This window comes from Anolis sagrei, chromosome 11, assembly GCF_037176765.1.
Source record: "Anolis sagrei isolate rAnoSag1 chromosome 11, rAnoSag1.mat, whole genome shotgun sequence".
In the NCBI taxonomy this organism is placed as follows: Eukaryota; Metazoa; Chordata; class Lepidosauria; order Squamata; family Dactyloidae; genus Anolis; species Anolis sagrei.
The window spans coordinates 34,225,975-34,245,283 of NC_090031.1; the positions used below are offsets into that span (position 1 = coordinate 34,225,975).

The 19,309-nt window shown below is 46.9% G+C and overlaps 1 protein-coding gene across 5 annotated transcripts in view; it reads left to right on the forward strand.

Annotated features, from left to right (window-relative positions):
• MYO18A (myosin XVIIIA) overlaps positions 1-19,309 on the forward strand; it is a 264,342-nt gene that overhangs the window by 66,483 nt on the left and 178,550 nt on the right. The window lies entirely within an intron of this gene.

Genomic DNA, 19,309 nt, shown 5'->3' on the forward strand with positions numbered 1-19,309 from the left:
TGGAGTGAGCGGCAAAGGCAGGCCTGCAGGTCTGTCAAAATAGGCCCTACACCCCTTGGGATCCTTTGTCTGCGAACCATCTCTTTTTCTTAATAGGTTAGGTCAATATTTTCTCCTGACATGAAGTCCAGTCGTGTCCGACTCTGGGACTCTGGTGCTCATCTCCCTTTCTAAAACAAAGAGCCGGCGTTGTCCATAGACACCTCCAAGGTCATGTGACCAGCATGGCTGCATGGTGCATCCTTACCTTCCCGCAGAAGTGATACCTATTCACAGTTTGCATGTTTTCAAACGGCTAGGTTGGCAGAAGCTGGAGCTAACAGTAGGAGCTTGCGACCTTTCGGTTAGCAAGTTCAGCAGCTCAGCGGTTTAACCCACTGTGCCATATTGTATTATATTATACTAGCTGTGCCCTGCCACGCGTTGCTGTGGCCTATAGTAAAACTTATCAAAGGGTCTCATAGGAACAATAGCATAATAATAATAATAGAAATAACCTTTACCCGCCACGTGTTGCTGTGGCCAATCTTCCCTCTTTCTCTCCTTCTTTCCCTCCCTCCCTCCCTCCCTCCCTCCTTCCTTCCTTCCTTCCTTCCTTCCTTCCTTCCTTCCTTCCTTCCCATCTTTCCTTCTCCTCTTCTTTCTCTATCTCTTTCCTTCCTTCCCCCTTTTTCTTTCTCTTCTGCTGTCTCTCTTTCCTTTCCTTCCATCTTTCCTTTTCTTTCCTTTTCTTCTTCCTCTAACTTTCCTTCCTTCCCCCTTTTTCTTTACCTCCCTTTCTCTTTCTTCCTTCTTTCCTTCCTTCCTGTCTTTCCTAGATTTTGACAGGGCGGGAAGGGGCGGGGTGGGGTTTGGAGGTGGCCTGAAGTAAAAGGAGGTAAGATTGGGGTGGGGGAGTGATGGAGCGTGGGGTTGCGTGTGTGTGTGCGGCGGCGGGGGGAGTGATGGAGCGTGGGGTTGCGTGTGTGTGTGCGGCGGCGGGGGGAGTGATGGAGCGTGGGGTTGCGTGTGTGTGTGCGGCGGCGGGGGGAGTGATGGAGCGTGGGGTTGCGTGTGTGTGTGTGGCGGCGGGGGGAGTGATGGAGCCTGGGGTTGCGTGTGTGTGTGCGGCGGCGGGGGGAGTGGGGTTGCGTGTGTGTGTGCGGCAGCGGGGGGAGTGGGGTTGCGTGTGTGTGCGTTTTGTGAGTGTGTTGTTGTGTTGTTTTTCATTTTGAGTAGATATGTTTGTACCTTGTGGGTTGTGTTATGGGCACGGGGATTTTGGTTAAGTTTCGTTGGGGGATTTTTTAGTTTTGTTGTTTTGCCGTTTTGTGAGTGTGTTGCTGTGTTGTTTTTCATTTTGAGTAGGTATGTTTGTACCTTGTGGGTTGTGTTATGGGCACGGGGATTTTAGTTAAGTTTCGTTGGGGGATTTTTGAGTTTTGTTGTTTTACCGTTTTGTGAGTGTGTTGCTGAGTTGTTTTTCATTTTGAGTAGATATGTTTGTACCTTGTGGGTTGTGTTATGGGCACAGGAATTTTGGCTAAGTTTCGTTGGGTTTTTTTTGGAGTTTTGTTGTTTTGCCGTTTTGTGAGTGTGTTGTTGTGTTGTTTTTCACTTTGAGTAGATATGTTTGTACCTTGTGGGTTGTGTTATGGGCATGGGAATTTTGGTTAAGTTTCGTTGGGGGTTTTTTGAGTTTTGTTTCCTCGTTGGATGCCCCTAACAAATTTATATATATAGATTATATTATATTATATTATATTATTATTATGCTCAGGTTCCAAGTCTAAAAGAGGCTGAACCAGTGCTTTTTGAGTTCTGTTAATCCCACAAACGAACATTACATTTTTATTTATCTAGATTTTCCTCTCCATGTCTCTATCCCTTCTCCACCTTTGAAACCTTTCTTCTTTTACCTGCCATTTTTTCTCCTCTCTGCAACATTTCCTAATCACCTTCTCAAAGGGACTGTCGTGTGCTCTAATTCTCTACCTCCATCTATAAATACTTTGCCTTATAGTCCATCTTTGGATCCAATTTCCTTCTCCTTTCCAATTCCGAATCTTCTTTGGCTCTCAAGTAGTGGTTCTCAACCTGTGGCCTACAACTCCCAGAAATCCCAGCCAGTTGAAGGCCAAAACACATGGGGACCCACCGGATGAGAGCCATTGCTCTAAAGCAGTGTTTCTCAACCTTGGGGTCGGGATCCCTGGGGGGTCATGAGGGGGTGTCAGAGGGGTCACCAAAGCCCATCACAAAGCACAGTATTTTCTGTTGGTCATGGAGGTTCTGTGTGGGAAGTTTGGCTCAATTCTGTCATTGGTGGGGTTCAGAATGCTCTTTGATTGTAGGCGAACTATAAATCCCAGCAACTACAACTCCCAAATGTCAAGGTCTGTTTCCCCCAAACTCCACCGGTGTTCACATTTGGACCTATTGAGTATCTGTGTCAAGTTTGGTCCAGATCCATTATTGTTTGAGTCCATGGTTCTCTCTGGATGTAGGTGAACTACAACTCCTAAACTCAACGTCAATGCCCATCAAACCCTTCCAGTATTTTCCATTGGTCATGGGAGTTCTGTGTGCCAAGTTTGGTCCAATTCCATAATTGGTGGGGTTCAGACTGCTCTTTGATTGTAGGTGAACTATAAATCCCAGCAACTACAACTCCCAAATGTCAGGGTCTGTTTCCCCCAAACTCCACAAGTGTTCACATTTGGCCATATTGAATAAGTGTGCCAAGTTTGGTCCAGATCCATTATTGTTTGAGTCCACGGTGCTCTCTGGATGTAGGTGAACTACAACTCCAAAACTAGGTCAATGCCCACCAAACTCTTCCAGTTTCCCCCAAACTCCACCAGTGTTCACATTTGGGCACATTGAGTATTCGTGCCAAGTTTGGTCCAGATCCATTATTGTTTGAGTCCACGGTGCTCTCTGGATGTAGGTGAACTACAACTCCCAAACTCAACCTCAATGCCCTTCCAGTATTTTCCATTGGTCATGGGAGTTCTGTGTGCCAAGTTTGGTTCAATTCCATCGTTGGTGGAATTCAGAATTCTCTTTGATTGTAGGTGAACTATAAATCCTAGCAACTACAAGTCCCAAATGACAAAATCAAACCCCAACAGTATTCATACTTGAGCATATTGGGTATTTGTGCCGAATTTGGTCCACTGAATCATAGAATCATAGAATCAAAGAGTTGGAAGAGACCTCATGGGCTATCCAGTCCAACCCACTGCCAAGAAGCAGGAATATTGCATTCAAAGCACCCCTGACAGATGGCCATCCAGCCTCTGTTTAAAAGCTTCTAAAGAAGGAGCCTCCACCACACTCCGGGGCAGAGAGTTCCACTGCTGAATGGCTCTCACAGTCAGGAAGTTCTTCCTCATGTTCAGATGGAATCTCCTCTCTTGTAGTTTGAAGCCATTGTTCCACGTCCTAGTCTCCAAGGAAGCAGAAAACAAGCTCGCTCCCTCCTCTCTGTGGCTTCCTCTCACATATTTACACATGGCTATCATATCTCCTCTCAGCCTTCTCTTCTTCAGGCTAAACATGCCCAGCTCCTTAAGCCACTCCTCATAGGACTTGTTCTCCAGACCCTTGATCATTTTAGTTGCCCTCCTCTGGACACATATATGAAAATACACCCTGCATATCAAATATTTACATTACGATTCATAACATTGGCAAAATTACAGTTATGAAGTAGCAATTAAAATAATTTAATGGTGGGGAGGGGGTCACCAAAACATGACCAACTATATTAAGGGGTCGTGGCATTAGGAAGATTGAGAGCCACTTGTCATCTTCTGTTGACAAGTCCTCAACCCATCTTGGTTTGCAAACTGTCCACCTGAGGCTCCATCACCATGCCACACGTCCTCGCTCTTCTGGACTCTGCTTGCAGCGTTATCTCAGCCGCGTTAAGCCTTTTGTGAACCGGAGATGTTGCCCCGCATTCACCGTGCCAAAGCCCATTAGCCGGAGTCAGGCGTCCCTCTGGATGTGCAGAAGGAAGGCCGTGAAATGAGCTTTAGCACGGGGATTTGGGCGCCCCAGGAATGGCAAAGAGCCAAGTCCCGTCTCCTTCCGACGAGTCTCGTCACGTTCTTGGCTTCCACTCGCTTTGGGTGACTCGGAAGCAGAGAGGTGGGACGGAGGTGGCGGAGGTGGCCTCAGGTGTGAAGGATGAGCGTGTTGCATTGTGGTTGTCCCATTTTCCCCACCGTTTACAGGTCAGGAGGGCTTCTCAGGTGGCTTCCCTTCTGAACGGGTACTTTGATGGGTGATAGGCCGTGTTATCGGGGGTCAAAGGATTCTTCGTTTGCACTACTGTGCCGCATTCACAGATGCTGTGCCGCATCAGCTGCTGTGCCGCATCCACAGGTACTGAGGTTAAGAAGTCCAGGTGTGATGGCCATCAGTTTTGAGGCATCTATTTCTTAGCCTCAATCTGTTCATGTTTATTTATTTATGGAGCATATTGTGCTATGCTAATAATATAATATAATACAATGTAATATAATATTTTGTATATACATATAATGGAGTCCCCGGTGGTGCAGTGGGTTGAAGTGCTGAGCTGCTGAGCTTGTTGACCGAAAGGTTGCAGGTTCGATTCCAGGGAGCTGCGTGAGCTTCTGCTGTCAGCCCCAGCTTCTGCCAACCTAGCAGTTCGAAAACATGCAAATGTGAGTAGATCAATAGGTACCGCTGCGGCAGGAAGGTAAGGGCGCTCCATGCAGTCATGCCTATGGCCACATGACCTTGGAGGTGTCTATGGACAACGCCGGCTCTTCGGCTTAGAAATGGAGATGAGCATCAACTCCCAGAGTCAGACATGACTGGACTTAATGTCAGGGAAAAACCTTTACATTTACCTATATGCATATAATATAATAATGTAATACAATATAATGCTACTACTAATAATATGATATTTCAATTATATATTTTATATTACATGTAATATTACTAATAATATTACAATGTAATGGTATAGTACAATATAGTAATATTTCATACTGATATTGTACTATGCTAATAATATAATATAATACAATGTAATATAATATTTTGTATATACATATAATATAATGTAATACAATATAATATTATTAATAATATATTATAATTATATATTGTATATTACATGTAATATTACTAATAATATTACAATATAATGGTATAGTACAATATAGCAATATATGATACTGATATTGTACTATGCTTATCTATATAAATAAAAATGTAATGTTTGTTTGTGGGATTAACATGACTCAAAATCCATTGGACGAATTGACACCAAATTTGGACACAATACACCCGTCAGGCCAACGAGTGACCGTCACACAAAAACACTGAAAAACACAGCAGAAGAGACTTAAAAAGCCAAAAAAACCCCATTAAAATACATGTGCAAAACCACATATATACATACATAGACACACAAAACACATATACACAGAGTGGGCCACAACAACACGTGGCAGGGGACAGCTAGTAATATAATATATTGTATGCATATATAAGCCGCTCTGAGTCCTCTTCAGGGTGAGAAGGGCGGCATATAAACGTTGTAAATAAATAAATAAAAAATAAAATATTTGTTTGTTAATTTACAGCATTTATATCCCGCCCTTCTCACCCCGAAGGGGACTCGGGGCGGATCATAGAATGCATACACAGCAAACAATCAATGTCGTTAAACAGACAGCATAGATAAAGGTATTATGTTGCCATTTTTTCCTCCAATTTCGGCGTCCTGGAGGTTGTTCTCAATTCCGTCCACAGGAGGGTGCTGTCACTCCATCCTCTATGACAACAATCCTTGATCACAGACTTCCTCCTTCCTTTGATCACCGGCATTTTGTCTCGTGCCATAAAATCTCCTCGCTTAAGCGGCGCCTAATTTCTCTACTCACAGCTGTTTTCGAACTATTTAGGTGGACAGTAAGCTAGGCTGAAGGTCAGGTGCTCACCCTGACCTGGGCTTCGAACTGCTAATCTTTCAATTAGTAAGATATATTGCTATTCCGGGAGTCCCCAGTGGCACAGCAGGTTAAACCGCTGAGTTGCTGAACTTGCTGACCGAAAGGTCGCAGGTTCGAATCCGGGGAGTGGCATGAGCTCCCGCTGTTATTTATGTATTTTATGAGACGGTTTCGTGAGACCTCTCTCGTTGCCGTGTGGTATTAATGGTGAGGCCACAGACCATATTTTCATTCCTGCGGACCACAGGTGGTCCACAGACCACAGGTTGGGAGCCACCGATTGCTCCATCAATGTTTGTAACATTTACACAGATGATCGGCCACTGCCAGACGTGACAGAGAATTTTGTATATGCTGACGATCTTGCCATCACCACCCAAGCAGGGAGCTTTGAAATGGTTGAACAGAAGCTCTCTGAAGCTTTAAGTGCTCTTACTGCCTATTACAGGGGAAACTAGTTGATTTCTAGTCTATCTAAGTTTCATCTATGCTGATGATCATGCCATCAACACCCAAGCAGGGAGCTTTGAAATTGTTGAACAGAAGCTCTCTGAAGCTTGAGGTACTCTTACTGCCTATGACAGGGAAAACTAGCTGATTTCTAGTCCATCTAAGTTTCATCTATGCTGATGATCATGCCATCAACACCCAAGCAGGGAGCTTTGAAATGGTTGAACAGAAGCTCTCTGAAGCTTTAGGTGCTCTTCCTGCCTATGACAGAGGAAACTCGCTGATTTCTAGTCCATCTAAGTTTCATCTATGCTGATGATCATGCCATCAATGCCCAAGCAGGGAGCTTTGAAATGGTTGAACAGAAGTTCTTTGAAGCTTTAGGTGCTTTTACTGCCTATGACAGGGGAAACTAGCTGATTTCTAGTCTATCTAAGTTTCATCTATGCTGATGATCATGCCATCAACGCCCAAGCAGGGAGCTTTGAAATGGTTGAACCGAAGCTCTCCAAAGATGCTCTTACTGATTATTACCGCTGATCTACAGCTTGAAATTTTCTTCTGCCCCGTCCCTCCTCGTTTCATTCTTTCTTTTTCTCTTTCTCCTCCTAGCGAGGGTCTCAGGCTTCCATCTCTGGGCGGCTGCCGCCATGGCCTTTTCCTCACGGTTTGCCTTCTGGGAGCAAAAGGAAAGTCTCTTTGCTGTTGTGGTTGTCAGCCACCATCCCCTGCTTCCTTTGTCTTCGTTCCCCCCCCCCCCCAAACCGGGCACTTTGCATATGAGACACGAGAGCATGTGGGATTGTTGAGGGAGGGAGATGGCTGACCTTGCTGTCCCGAGTAGGAAGGTGACCGGTCTCCTGATCTCCTCTTTCCCCAGAAGACCAAGCCAAGTGGCAGCCTCTCCCTCCCAGCCCTTTGCACCCAGCCGTGTGTTTGGAATAACATGCCTGAGAAATAATAACCTGGTGACTAACTGCACCCTGCACTGGTACTCCTGCGTGTTGCTTGTATCCTCAGCCTGGGTTTGGTCTCGTAGCACAGTTGTTTATTTATTTGTTTACTGTATTTATATTCCGCCTTTCTCACCCCAAAGGGGACTCAGAGTGAGTCACAGAACACATATATGGTAGGCATGTGCGATCCATGGTTCTAAGTGGTTCTAAAGTACTTACGAGGGTTGAATGAAAAGTAATGCCTCCACCTTCGTTACTTGGGTTTGGATGGGAATATATCAAACACAGAAATAATCCTTAGAATGTGCTCTTTAACTACCACTATTCACCTTTCCACATAATCACCAGACAATTGGATACATTTCTGCCAACGAGGAACAAATACTATTCACCTTTCCACATAATCACCAGATAATTGGATACATTTCTGCCAACGAGGAACAAACACTATTCACCTTTCCACATAATCACCAGACAATTGGATACATTTCTGCCAACGATGAATAAACACTATTCACTTTTCAACATAATCACCAGATAATTGGATACATTTCTGCCAACGATGAACTACCACTATTCGCTTTTCAACATAATCACCAGACAATTGGATACATTTCTGCCAACAATGAACTACCACTATTCACCTTTCCACATAGCCACCAGACAATTGGATACATTTCTGCCAACGATGAACAAACACTATTCACTTTTCCACATAATCACCAGACAATTGGATACGTTTCTGGCAACAATTAACAAGTTTTCCGAAGCCGTCATAGAAGAAGTCGACACTCTGTTTCCGCAACCAGCGTCTCATGGTTCTCTCAACCATGATTCACTTTTCAACATAATCACTAGACAATTGGATATATTTCTGCCAACGATGAACAAACACTATTCACTTTTCAACATAATCACCAGACAATTGGATACATTTCTGCCAACAATAAACAAGTTTTCTGAAGCCGTCACGGAAGAAGTCGACACTCTGTTTCCGCAACCAGCGTCTCACGGTTCTCTCAACCAGTATTCACTTTTCCACATAATCACCAGACAATTGGATACATTTCTGCCAACGATGAACAAGTTTTCTGAAACTGTCACGGAGAGTCTACTGAACAAGCCAGTACCTGCCGCATACCAGTACTGCCATCTGTTGAGAAGTTACAAAGGGGAAGGCATTACTTTTCATTCAGTGCTCATACAAAATTAGGGGTCTGTGGTGCTTTGTTTCTAAAGTGTTTCTAAAGTTTTGGTGGTGAAAATTTCAGAACTCGTAACAAAACTTTCGAAATGTCATTGCTGATTTCGTTAATGGCGATTACACATGCACATAAAGGAAAACATCACTGCCATTTATGATAACGACATTTGGAAAGCTTCGTTAAGAGTTCTGAAACCCCGAATCTCTGCAAATGCACTGTCGTGGACCTTGCTTGGAGTTTTGTGGAATGCATCCATTGTTGTTGTCGTTTCTCTTTCAAGATGGTAGGCTTTGCCTGGGTGAACTGTCTGTCTTTGATTCCCTCAGGTGAAGGATGAAGACAAGCCTTTAGCCGCGAAAAAACCCGACAAAGAGGACGGGGCTGTAAGTGTCTGCCGGCGTGAGCGAGCGAGCGTGGCTTTGCCTGGGGCTAACCTCCCGGCCGGGACACATTTGTCGGTGCCATTTGCAGGGGAACGCTAGGCTTCCATTCCCAATAGGCCTTCAAGCCCTTCACTTACGTTGCTGTGAATTTTCCTTTTCCGGTCTTCCTGGCCATATCCCAGAAGCATTCTCTCCTGATGTTTCGCCCACATGTATAGCAGACATTCTCCGAGGATGTGAGATCCGTTGGAAACTAGGAAAATGGGGTTTATCTATCTGTGGGATGATGTCCAGGGTGGGAGAAAGAACTCTTGTCTGTGAAAGTTGGACAAATGTGAAAGTTGGAAAGTTGGGACAAAGTTGGAAAGTTGGGACAAATGTGAAAGTTGAAATCCATGTGGGCAATTTCAGCAGAAAGGAGGAAACCATGAAAATGAACAACATTGGCTCCCAGTATTGAAAAAAAAATCTCTAAATAAAGAGCAACACTCAGAAACAGGGGAATTCCAGACAGGAAACAACCAGGGCCAACTAATCACCTCCCAACAAAGGATTACCCCCCCTCCCCCCAGGTAGGAAGCAGCAAGGCTTGGAAGCTGCAAAGTGGCTGTTGGCAACATTTGCACTTCCTTCAAGCAGGCAAGAGTTCTTTCTCCCAGCCCTGGACATTATTCCACAAATATATAAACCTCATTTGCTGAGTTTGCAGCATTCTCTCCTGACGTTTCACCTACATCTCTGCCAGGCATCCTCCGAGGATGTGAGATCTGTTGGAAACTAGGAAAATGGGGTTTATGTGTCTGTGGAATGATGTCCAGGGTGGGAGAAAGAACTCTTGTCTGCTTGAGGCCAGCGTGAATGTTGCCATTGGCCATCTTAATTAGCATTGAGTGGCCTTGGCAGCTTCAAAGCCTGGCTGCTTCCTGTCTGGGGGAATCCTTTGTTGGGAGGTGGGAGGAAGAACTCTTGTCTGCTTGAGGCAAGTGTGAATGTTGCCATTGGCCACCTTGCTTAGCATTGAATGGCCTTGGCAGCTTCAAAGCCTGGCTGATTCCTGCCTGGGGGGGAATCCTTTGTTGGGAGGTGGGAGAAAGAACTCTTGTCTGCTTGAGGTAAGTGTGCATGTTGCCATTGGCCACCTTGATTAGTATTGAATGGCCTTGCAGCTTCAAAGCCTGGCTGCTTCCTGCCTGGGGGAATCCTTTGTTGGGAGGTGGGAGGAAGAATTCTTGTCTGCTTGAGCTAAGTGTGAATGTTGCTATTGGCCACCTTGATTAGCATTGAATGGCCTTGCAACTTCAAAGCCTGGCTGCTTCCTGCCTGGGAGAAAGAACTCTTGTCTGCTTGAGGCGAGTGTGAATGTTGCCATTGGCCACCTTGATTAGCATTGAATGGCCTTGCAACATTCACACTCGCCTCAAGCAGACCAGAGTTCTTCCTCCCACCTCCCAACAAAGGATTCCTGCCTTGATTAGCTTTTAATGGCCTTGTAGCTTCAAAGCCTGGCTGACAAGAGTTTTTTCTCCCACTCTGGACATTATTTCACACACACGCACACACATATATATCAATCAACCTTACTTGCCTAGTTTCCAACAGACCTCACAACCTCTGAGGATGCCTGCCGTAGATGCAGGCGAAACGTCAGGAGAGAATGCTTCTGGAATAATGCCAGAAAACTCACAGCAACCTAGTGATTCTGGCCATTAAAACCGTTGACAATTCATAGTATGCTATGTCGATTATATGGCACATTTGGAGTCGGTGTTCGAGAATTTCAACGTTTATTCCATTTATTATTATTATTATTATTATTATTATTAAATTAATTTATCGTCCACTTTGCTCTCATCGGGGAACGTACGCCTTGCATTAAGACAATCCTGCTAAAAGCGTCCGAAATCCAATTTTCCATAAGAGAGCATTAAACTCCGTCAACTCAAAGATATTAATTTAAGAAACCCATTGAAACCTCTTAGTCAGGAAACGGAAAGGGTCTTCAGACTGGCTGGTATCATTTATTACTAATGGTTGAGATCACTTTGTGGTTATTGTGCCGCCTTCTCATGCGTGAACGGCCCGTTTGCAGGAAAGGAGCCTATTTTAACAGGCTGGCCTTTTCCTTGGCTGGTTGAAAGCGATCGCCCTGGGAAAAGAGCCCCTCCTTTCAATGATTCTGGCCTACTTTCGGGACAAAAGACTTGGTGTGAATAGAGAAGGAGATGTCCTCCAACCGGGATCTCCACCGCCGGGCTTTGTCTTTTCCTCCTCGGCCTTCTCCCATTGTTGCCTTTTGAGCCTGGGCACAATCTCTTCTTTCAGGGCTTGAGATGTCGCTCCTCGCAGTGTTGTCGCCCCATTTGTGCCACAAATTAATCTGCTGCAGTTGTGAAGATCGTGTGTCTGCTCTCTTGGACAATCTTTAGGGGAAACTTTTGTCCCTTTGTGATTACCTCTGTTTGGAGTGCAGCCTTTGCTTTTGGAGAAGATCATTAGGAAGCCTTTCTTACATTTTTTTTCCATGTGCAGAGCGACTTGAGATAACTGCAAGTCGCTTCTGGTGTGAGAGAGTTGGCTGTCTGCAAGGATGTTGCCCAGGGCATGCCCGGATGTTTTACCATCCTGTGGGAGGCTTCTCTCATGTCTCCACATGGGAAGGTGAAGCTGACAGACGGGAGCTCAGCCCGCTCCTCGTATTCAAATCAATTTGGCTGTCTGCAGTGATGTTGCCCACGGCACACCTGGATTCAGATTGATTTGACTGTCTGCAAGGACGTTGCCCAGGGCATGCCCGGATGTTTTACCATCCTGTGGGAGGCTTCTCTCATGTCCCCACATGGGAAGCTGAAGCTGATAGCTGGAAGCTCAGCCCACTCCCTGGATTCAAATTGATTAGGCTGTCTGCAAGGATGTTGCCCAGGGCATGCCCAGATTCAGATTGATTAGGCTGTCTGCAAGGATGTTGCCCAGGGCATGCCTGAATGTTTTACCATCCTGTGGGAGGCTTCTGTCATGTCTCCACATGGGAAGATGGAGCTGATAGACGGGAGCTCAGCCCGCTCCCCGGATTCAAATGAATTTGGCTGTCTGCAAGGACATTGCCCAGTAAATGTCCGAATGTTTTACCATCCTGTGGGAGGCTTCTCTCATGTCTCCACATGGGAAAATGGAGTTGAGAGACAGGAGCTCTGCCCGCTTCCCGTATTCAAATTGATTTGGCTGTCTGCAGTGATGTTGCCCACAGCGCGCCCGGATTCAAATTGATTTGGCTGTCTGCAAGGACGTTGCCCAGGGCACACCCAAATGTTTTACCATCCTGTGGGAGTCTTCTCTCATGTCTCCACATGGGAAGATGAAGCTGACAAACGGGAGCTCAGACCGCTCCCCGGATTCAAATCCATTTGGCCGCCTGCATGCCTGGATGTTTTACCATCCTATGGGAGGCTTCTCTCATTTCCCCACATGGGAAGCTAGAGCTGACAGATGGGAGCTCACCCTGCTCCCTGGATTTGAGCCACCGACCTTGAAAGTGATTCCAGCCATGAAAGCCTTCGACAACACATTTGACTATACTGTTTGCCTTGAAAAGTTCAAGGAAAGGGAGAAAAAAACAAAACCAAGGAAGGTGTTCAAGTGTCTTCTTTTGCTGACTTTACTCAGAGATTAATTTGGATTTATTCTAGGGCTTGTTGGGGTGCCTTTTTGGGACTACAAGTTCCAACAAAACTTTGCCTTTAAGGGAGTTGATTCCAGGCCTTATAATCTCCTTCGGTGTCTTTTCCACCCGTTCCTTGTGACTAAATCTCTCTCCCACTCTGTCCCAGGAGCACAAATTTGTCCTGGCCATGTTTGCGTGTCTGCAGCCAGACTAACACTCTCTTGGGGTGGGCTCCGTCCTTGTTGAGGGCGAGAACAAAATGCCACAAAATCCCTTGTGTGTGTTTGCGTGAAGAGGATTGCTGGAAAACTGGTCGGGTCCTCCCGCAAGCGTGTGTACATGTGCATGCGTGTGTTAACATTTATACTGGTTTTCGTGACTCTGTGGAATGTCCAGCGTGGGAGAAAAAACTCTTTGGGTTGCTGTAAGCGTTTCGGGCTGTATGGCCATGTTCCAGAAGCATTCTCTCCTGACGTTTCGCCTGCATCTATGGCAGGCATCCTCAGAGGGTGTGAGGTCTGTTGGGAAATAGGAAAATGGGGTTTATATATCTGTGGAATAATGTCCAGGGTGGGAGGAAGAACTCTTGTCTGTTGGAGCTAGGTGTGAATGTTGCCATTGGCCACCTTGATTAGCACTGAATGGCCTTGCAGCTTCAAAGCCTGGCTGCTTCCTGCCTGGGGGAATCCTTTGTTGGGAGGTGGGAGAAAAAACTCTTGTCTGCTTGAGGCGAGTGTGAATGGCAACATTCACACCCGCCTCAAGCAGACAAAAGTTCTTCCTCCCACCTCCCAACAAAGGATTCCCCCAGGCAGGAAGCAGTCAGACCTTGAAGCTTCCAAGGCCATTCAATGCTAATCAAGGTGGCCAACTGAAACATTCACGCTTGCCTCTAGCAGACAAGAGTTCTTTCTCCCACCCTGGACATAATCCCACAGATATATAAACCCCACTTGCCTAGTTTCCAACAGAGCTCACAACCTCTGAGGATGCCTGCCATAGATGTGGGTGAAACATCAGGAGAGAGTGCTTCTGGTACATTGTCAGACAGCCTGAAAAACTTACAGCAACCCAGTGATTCCGGCTATGAAAACCTTCGACAACACAAAGAACTCTTTGTGAGCCAGGCTTTGAAGCTACAAAGCCATTCAATGCTAATCAGGGTGGCCAATGGCAACATTCACGCTTGCCTCAAGCAGACAAGAGTTCTTCCTCCCACCTCCCAACAAAGGATTCCCCCAGGCAGGAAGAGGCCAGGCTTTGAAGTTACAAGGCCATTAAATGCTAATCAGGGTGGCCAATGGCAACATTCACGCTTACCTCAAGCAGACAAGAGTTCTTCCTCCCACCTCCCAACAAAGGATTCCCCCAGGCAGGAAGCAGCCAGGCTTTGAAGCTGCAAGGTCATTCAATGCTCATCAAGGTGGCCAATGGCAACATTCACACTTGCCTGAAGCAGACAAGAGTTCTTCCTCCCACCTCCCAACAAAGGATTCCCCCAGGCAGGAAGCAGCCAGGCTTTGAAGCTGCAAGGCAATTCAGTGCTAATCAAGGTGGCCAATGGCAACATTCACACTTGCCTGTAGCAGACAAGAGTTCTTCCTCCCACCTCCCAACAAAGGATTCCCGTAGGCAGGAAGCAGCTAGACTTTGAAGCTGCCAAGGCCATTCAATGCTAATCAAGGTGGCCAATGGCAACATTCACGCTTGCCTCAAGCAGACAAGAGTTCTTCCTCCCACCTCCCAACAAGGGATTCCCCCAGGCAGGAAGCAGCCAGGCTTTGAAGCTGCCAAGGCCATTCAGTGCTAATCAAGGTGGCCAATGGCAACATTCACACTCGCCTCCAACAGACAAGAGTTCTTTCTCCCACTCTGGACATGATTCCACAGGGATATAACGTTCCTTGAGTCTTGCTATTGGGGGAGATTGGGGGACGGAGGGGTTGAGCATGAAACACTGCCTTCCTGTGACATCTCCACCTGTCTATGACTGTAGTCGGAGTCCCCAAACGCGGGAAAGGAGGAACCCCGGAACCTTCGCAGCCCGGAACCCCTCGGGAGGGTGAAGAGCCCCGAGCCTCTGCTCAACGGGGACGCCTCGACCAACGGCTCGGCCATGAACGGCACAGAAGGGTCCCAAGAGCCGGATGACGGCCAGGGCCTCTCCCGCAAGAGGGTGGTGAGGGTGGTGCGCAAAGTGGTGCGCAAGGTGCTCCCGGGTGAGGAGCCCGGAGGGGCCAAGTCTCCGGAGCCCCCCGAGAAAAAGGAGGAGAAGCCTTCCCCGGCCCGGGCGCTCTCTCCTCCCCCTCGGCCCCCTCCGACCCCCTCGAAGCCGGAGCCCAAGGCCGCAACCCCCAAGGATGACCTCTCAACGGGGCTGAAGAGTCTGATGTCCAGGGCCAAAAGCAAAGAGCACCGGCCCCGATCCAGGCTCTCTGAGAAGAAGGAACCCACTGGACCGTCGCCCCACCCTGCTGAGGGGACCAAGAGCCCCCCGCCTCCCACGAATGAGAAAGCCCCCAGTGCCAAAACCGGTGGGGAGCCAAAGGGGCGCTCAGCGGAGCCCCTCCAGCCGGCAGTGTCAAAACCAAAGGCTCCTGTGGAGAAGGTACTAGTGCATGGAGGCACCCCCAGCATGGATTGTGGTGTGTTGTGAGTGTTGTGTAATCAAACGCTTTGGAGTTGGTTCTTCTTGCCTTGCAAGCGTGCAGCTCATTCAGTTATCTCAAGGAGGGTGTGCTTTTCCTCATATACTGAACCTGGGACTGCAAACCCCAGCAATCTCTGGTGAGTGCAGTACTTGTTTTTTTAACCACTCTCCCAACATTAGTACCAAAAGGCTTACGAATCAGTTTTTGGTCAACTTTAGATTCGGTTTGATTATTTGGGGTTACTGATTCAGAAAACTGTATTGAATAGACCACATCAGCTGATTCAGGAAACTGTATTGGATAGACAACATCAGCTGATTCAAAAAACTGTATTGGATAGACCACACCAGCTGATTCAGGAAACTGTATTGGATAGACCACACCAGCTGATTCTGAAAACTATATTGGATAGACCACATCAGCTAATTCAGGAAACTGTATTGGCTAGACTACATCAGCTGATTCAGGAAATTGTATTGGCTAGACCACATCAGCTGATTCAGAAAACTGTATTGGATAGACTACATCAGCTTATTCAGAAAATGGCATTGGATAGATCACATCAGCTGATTCAGAAAACTGTTTTGGATAGATCACATCAGTGATTCAGAAAGTTGCATTGGGTAGACCACATCAGCTGATTCAGGAAACTATAGGATAGACCACATCAGCTGATTCAGGAAACTGTATTGGGTAGACCACATCAGCTGATTCAGGAAACTATTGGATAGACCACATCAGCTGATTCAGAAAATGGCATTGGATAGATCACATCAGCTGATTCAGGAAACTTTTGGATAGATCACATCAGTGATTCAGAAAGTTGCATTGGATAGACCACATCAGCTGATTCAGGAAAATGTATTGGATAGACCACACCAGTGGATTCAGAAAACTGCATTGGATAGACCACATCAGCTGATTCAGGAAACTGTATTGGATAGACCACATCAGCTGATTCAGAAATTGGATAGACCACATCAGCTAATTCATAAAATGGCATTGGATAGATCATATCAGCTCTAGTTTCTGATACAGAACATATAACCTCCAGTAGTCACCATCTGCTTGCTCACAGAAAACCATATTTAATAAGCCTTGGCACTATGAGAGTGTTTTGTGAGAACAGTCGCTCTCGTTGCAACGGTGTCGTGACGGTCAGGCTGTGGACCTTATTTTAGTTCTTGTGGACCACTTGTGGTCCATGGACCTCAGGTTGACCACCACTGCCTTAGAGTGAGACAAATAGTTTTGGCTTCCAAACACACTGTGTCCATATTCTGTTTTGGTTTTGGAATGCGTTTTTGCCTTGAGGAACTAACCCTGTGTGGCGTGAAATGCTTGCTTAACCAGAGGTGTTGCCGTCAAACGTTTGTGCCTGAAATGAGAGGCAGTTGTGCCGTGGTGTGCCTTCAGATTAAATCCCCAACGTCCACTCCTGCGACACGTGTGCAGTGGGGCTGTTTGCGTGTGTGGCTTGGGAACCGTGTGATTCAAACGTCCTTCTTATTCCTATGGTGTTGGCTCTTGCAAAGGAGAAGTTGGCCCTTGCCAAGGAGAAGCCCCCACCTGCGCCGCCACCACCGGAGAAGCCCCTGCCTCCCTTCAACCCTGGAGAGGCAGCCCCCCAACAGGTGTGTCTTGGGTCTGAAGGGTTTCAAGTTGTGGTGAGGCTTTGGAAAAGCCCATGACATGCTAGAAAGTACCCGGAAGCCATGTTTGTGTGATGGAAGTAAGATTGTGCGATGGAAGTGTGGTCTATCGGAATCAACTTATAAGAACTTTAGAGAGCCTTATGAGCATGCCAAAAAATCTTATTATGCTTCCTTGATAACGTCTGCGAGCTCACACCCAGCACAATTATTCAAGATTATTAGATCCCTGACAACAATCCCTTCTCTCCCAAACAATAATGATCTGGCCCCTTCTGCTGAGGTTTTCCGGAGCTATTTCGCAGACAAGATCTCGCTTCTCCGCCGGGATCTCCCTGCCATGATTGCTACAGTAAGTTATTTATTTGTCGCCTCAGAGCAACCAGTCCATTATATTACATTTCTAACAGAACAAAGCAAACAAACAGAAAAATACAAAACTTGTGAGTTTGGTAGTTGGTTAAATGTCCTTTGACCAGTATCTGTCCCCTTGGAGTGCCTCTGGTGTTGCTGCAAGGAGGTCCTCCATTGTGCATGTGGCTGGGCTCAGGTTGCATTGCAGCAGGTGGTCAGTGGTTTGCTCTTCTCCCCACTCGCATGTCGAGGATTCCACTTTGTGGCCCCATTTCTTGAGGTTGGCTCTGCATCTCGTGGTGCCAGAGCGCAGTCTGTTCAGCGCTTTCCAAGTCGCCCAGTCTTCTGTGTGCCCAGGGGGGAGTCTCTCATTTGGTATCAGCCATTGGTTGAGGTGCTGGGTTTGAGCCTGCCACTTTTGGACTCTCGCTTGCTGAGGTGTTCCAGCGAGTGTCTCTGTAGATCTTAGAAAACTATGTCTAGATTTAAGTCGTTGATGTGCTGGCTGATACCCAAACAGGGGATGAGCTGGAGATGTCTCTGCCTTGGTCCTTTCACTATTGGCTGCTCCTTCCTGGCGGACGTCAGGTGGTGCAATGCCGGCTAAGCAGTGTAATTTCCCCAGTGGTGTAGGGCGCAGACACCCCGTGATAATGCGGCATGTCTCATTCAGAGCCACATCCACTGTTTTAGTGTGGTGAGACGTGTTCCACACTGGGCATGCATACTCAGCAGCAGAGTAGCAAACGGAAGAGCAGATGTCTTCACTGCATCTGGTTGTGATCCCCAGGTTGTGCCAGTCAGCTTTCGTATGATATTGTTTCTAGCACCCACTTTTTGCTTGATGTTCAGGCAGTGCTTCTTGTAGGTAAGAGCACGGTCCAGAGTGACTCCTCCCAGGTATTTGGGTGCGCTGCAATGCTCCCGTGGGATTCCTTCCCAGGTGATAATCCTCAGAGCTCGGGATGCTTGTCTGTTCTTGAGATGAAAGGCACATGTCTGCGTTTTAGATGGGCCAGGGATCAGCTGGTTTTCCCTGCAGTAGGCAGCAAGAGCACCTAGAGCCTCGGAAAGCCTCTGCTCCACCATCTCAAAGCTCCCTACTTGGGCAGTAATGGCACGATCATCAGCATAGATGAAACCCTCTGTCCCCCCTGGCAGTGAAAAACTTTTATCACTGAAAAACAGGCAATTTTAAACTAGTTAAGACCGAGGTTTAAAAAAATGCTTGCCTCAGCTGAGCTGGGTCCTTAAGAACACGGGTGCTAAGAATAGCCTCGCCTTTTTATGGCTCACTGTGCGCTTTCGGCGCATCGCAGGTACGTTGTCTTGGTAATCCTCCATCTAAGCCCATATCATCTCCCTCCCGTTGCAGATGTTTAAATTCCTGTTCTCTCTTGAAAGATCCATGGGTTCCGATTCAGAACGTTCTTGTCGAATTTGTGCACTTGGGAACATGGAAAGCTTGGCCCAAAATGAACCGGATTGCTCAGTGTTGCACCCCAGGCCAGGAAAGCCCTCTGACCCCACACAGCTGAGTAAAGATGCAAGCAGAAGATATTTAAAAGCAGAAGCAGTAAAAAAGCAATCCACAAAAAATAAATAAGTCCAATTAGGTAGGAAGATATATAGAAACAAATTGGTCCATCAGAGTTCATGAAAACAAATACTGAAACTTCTAAGGTAAAACACTCCATTGTTTAACATCTATATGCGACCACTTGCTCAGCTGGTTCCATGTTTTGGGATTGAGTGTTATCAGTACGCCGATGACACTCAGCTGGTGCTGAAGATGGAAGGCCGACCGGACTCTGACCGTGCCTCGAGGCCGTGACTGGATGGCTGCGTGCCAGTAGGTTGAGGGTGAATCCAGCAAAGACGGGCATCCCATGGCTGGGTCAACCAGGCAGTGGGGATATCCAGCTGCCTACCCTGGATGGCGAGGCGCTACGCCCATCATCGTTGGTCAAGAGTCTGGGAGTCCTTTTGGACCCTCTGCTGACGATGGAGGCCCAGGTC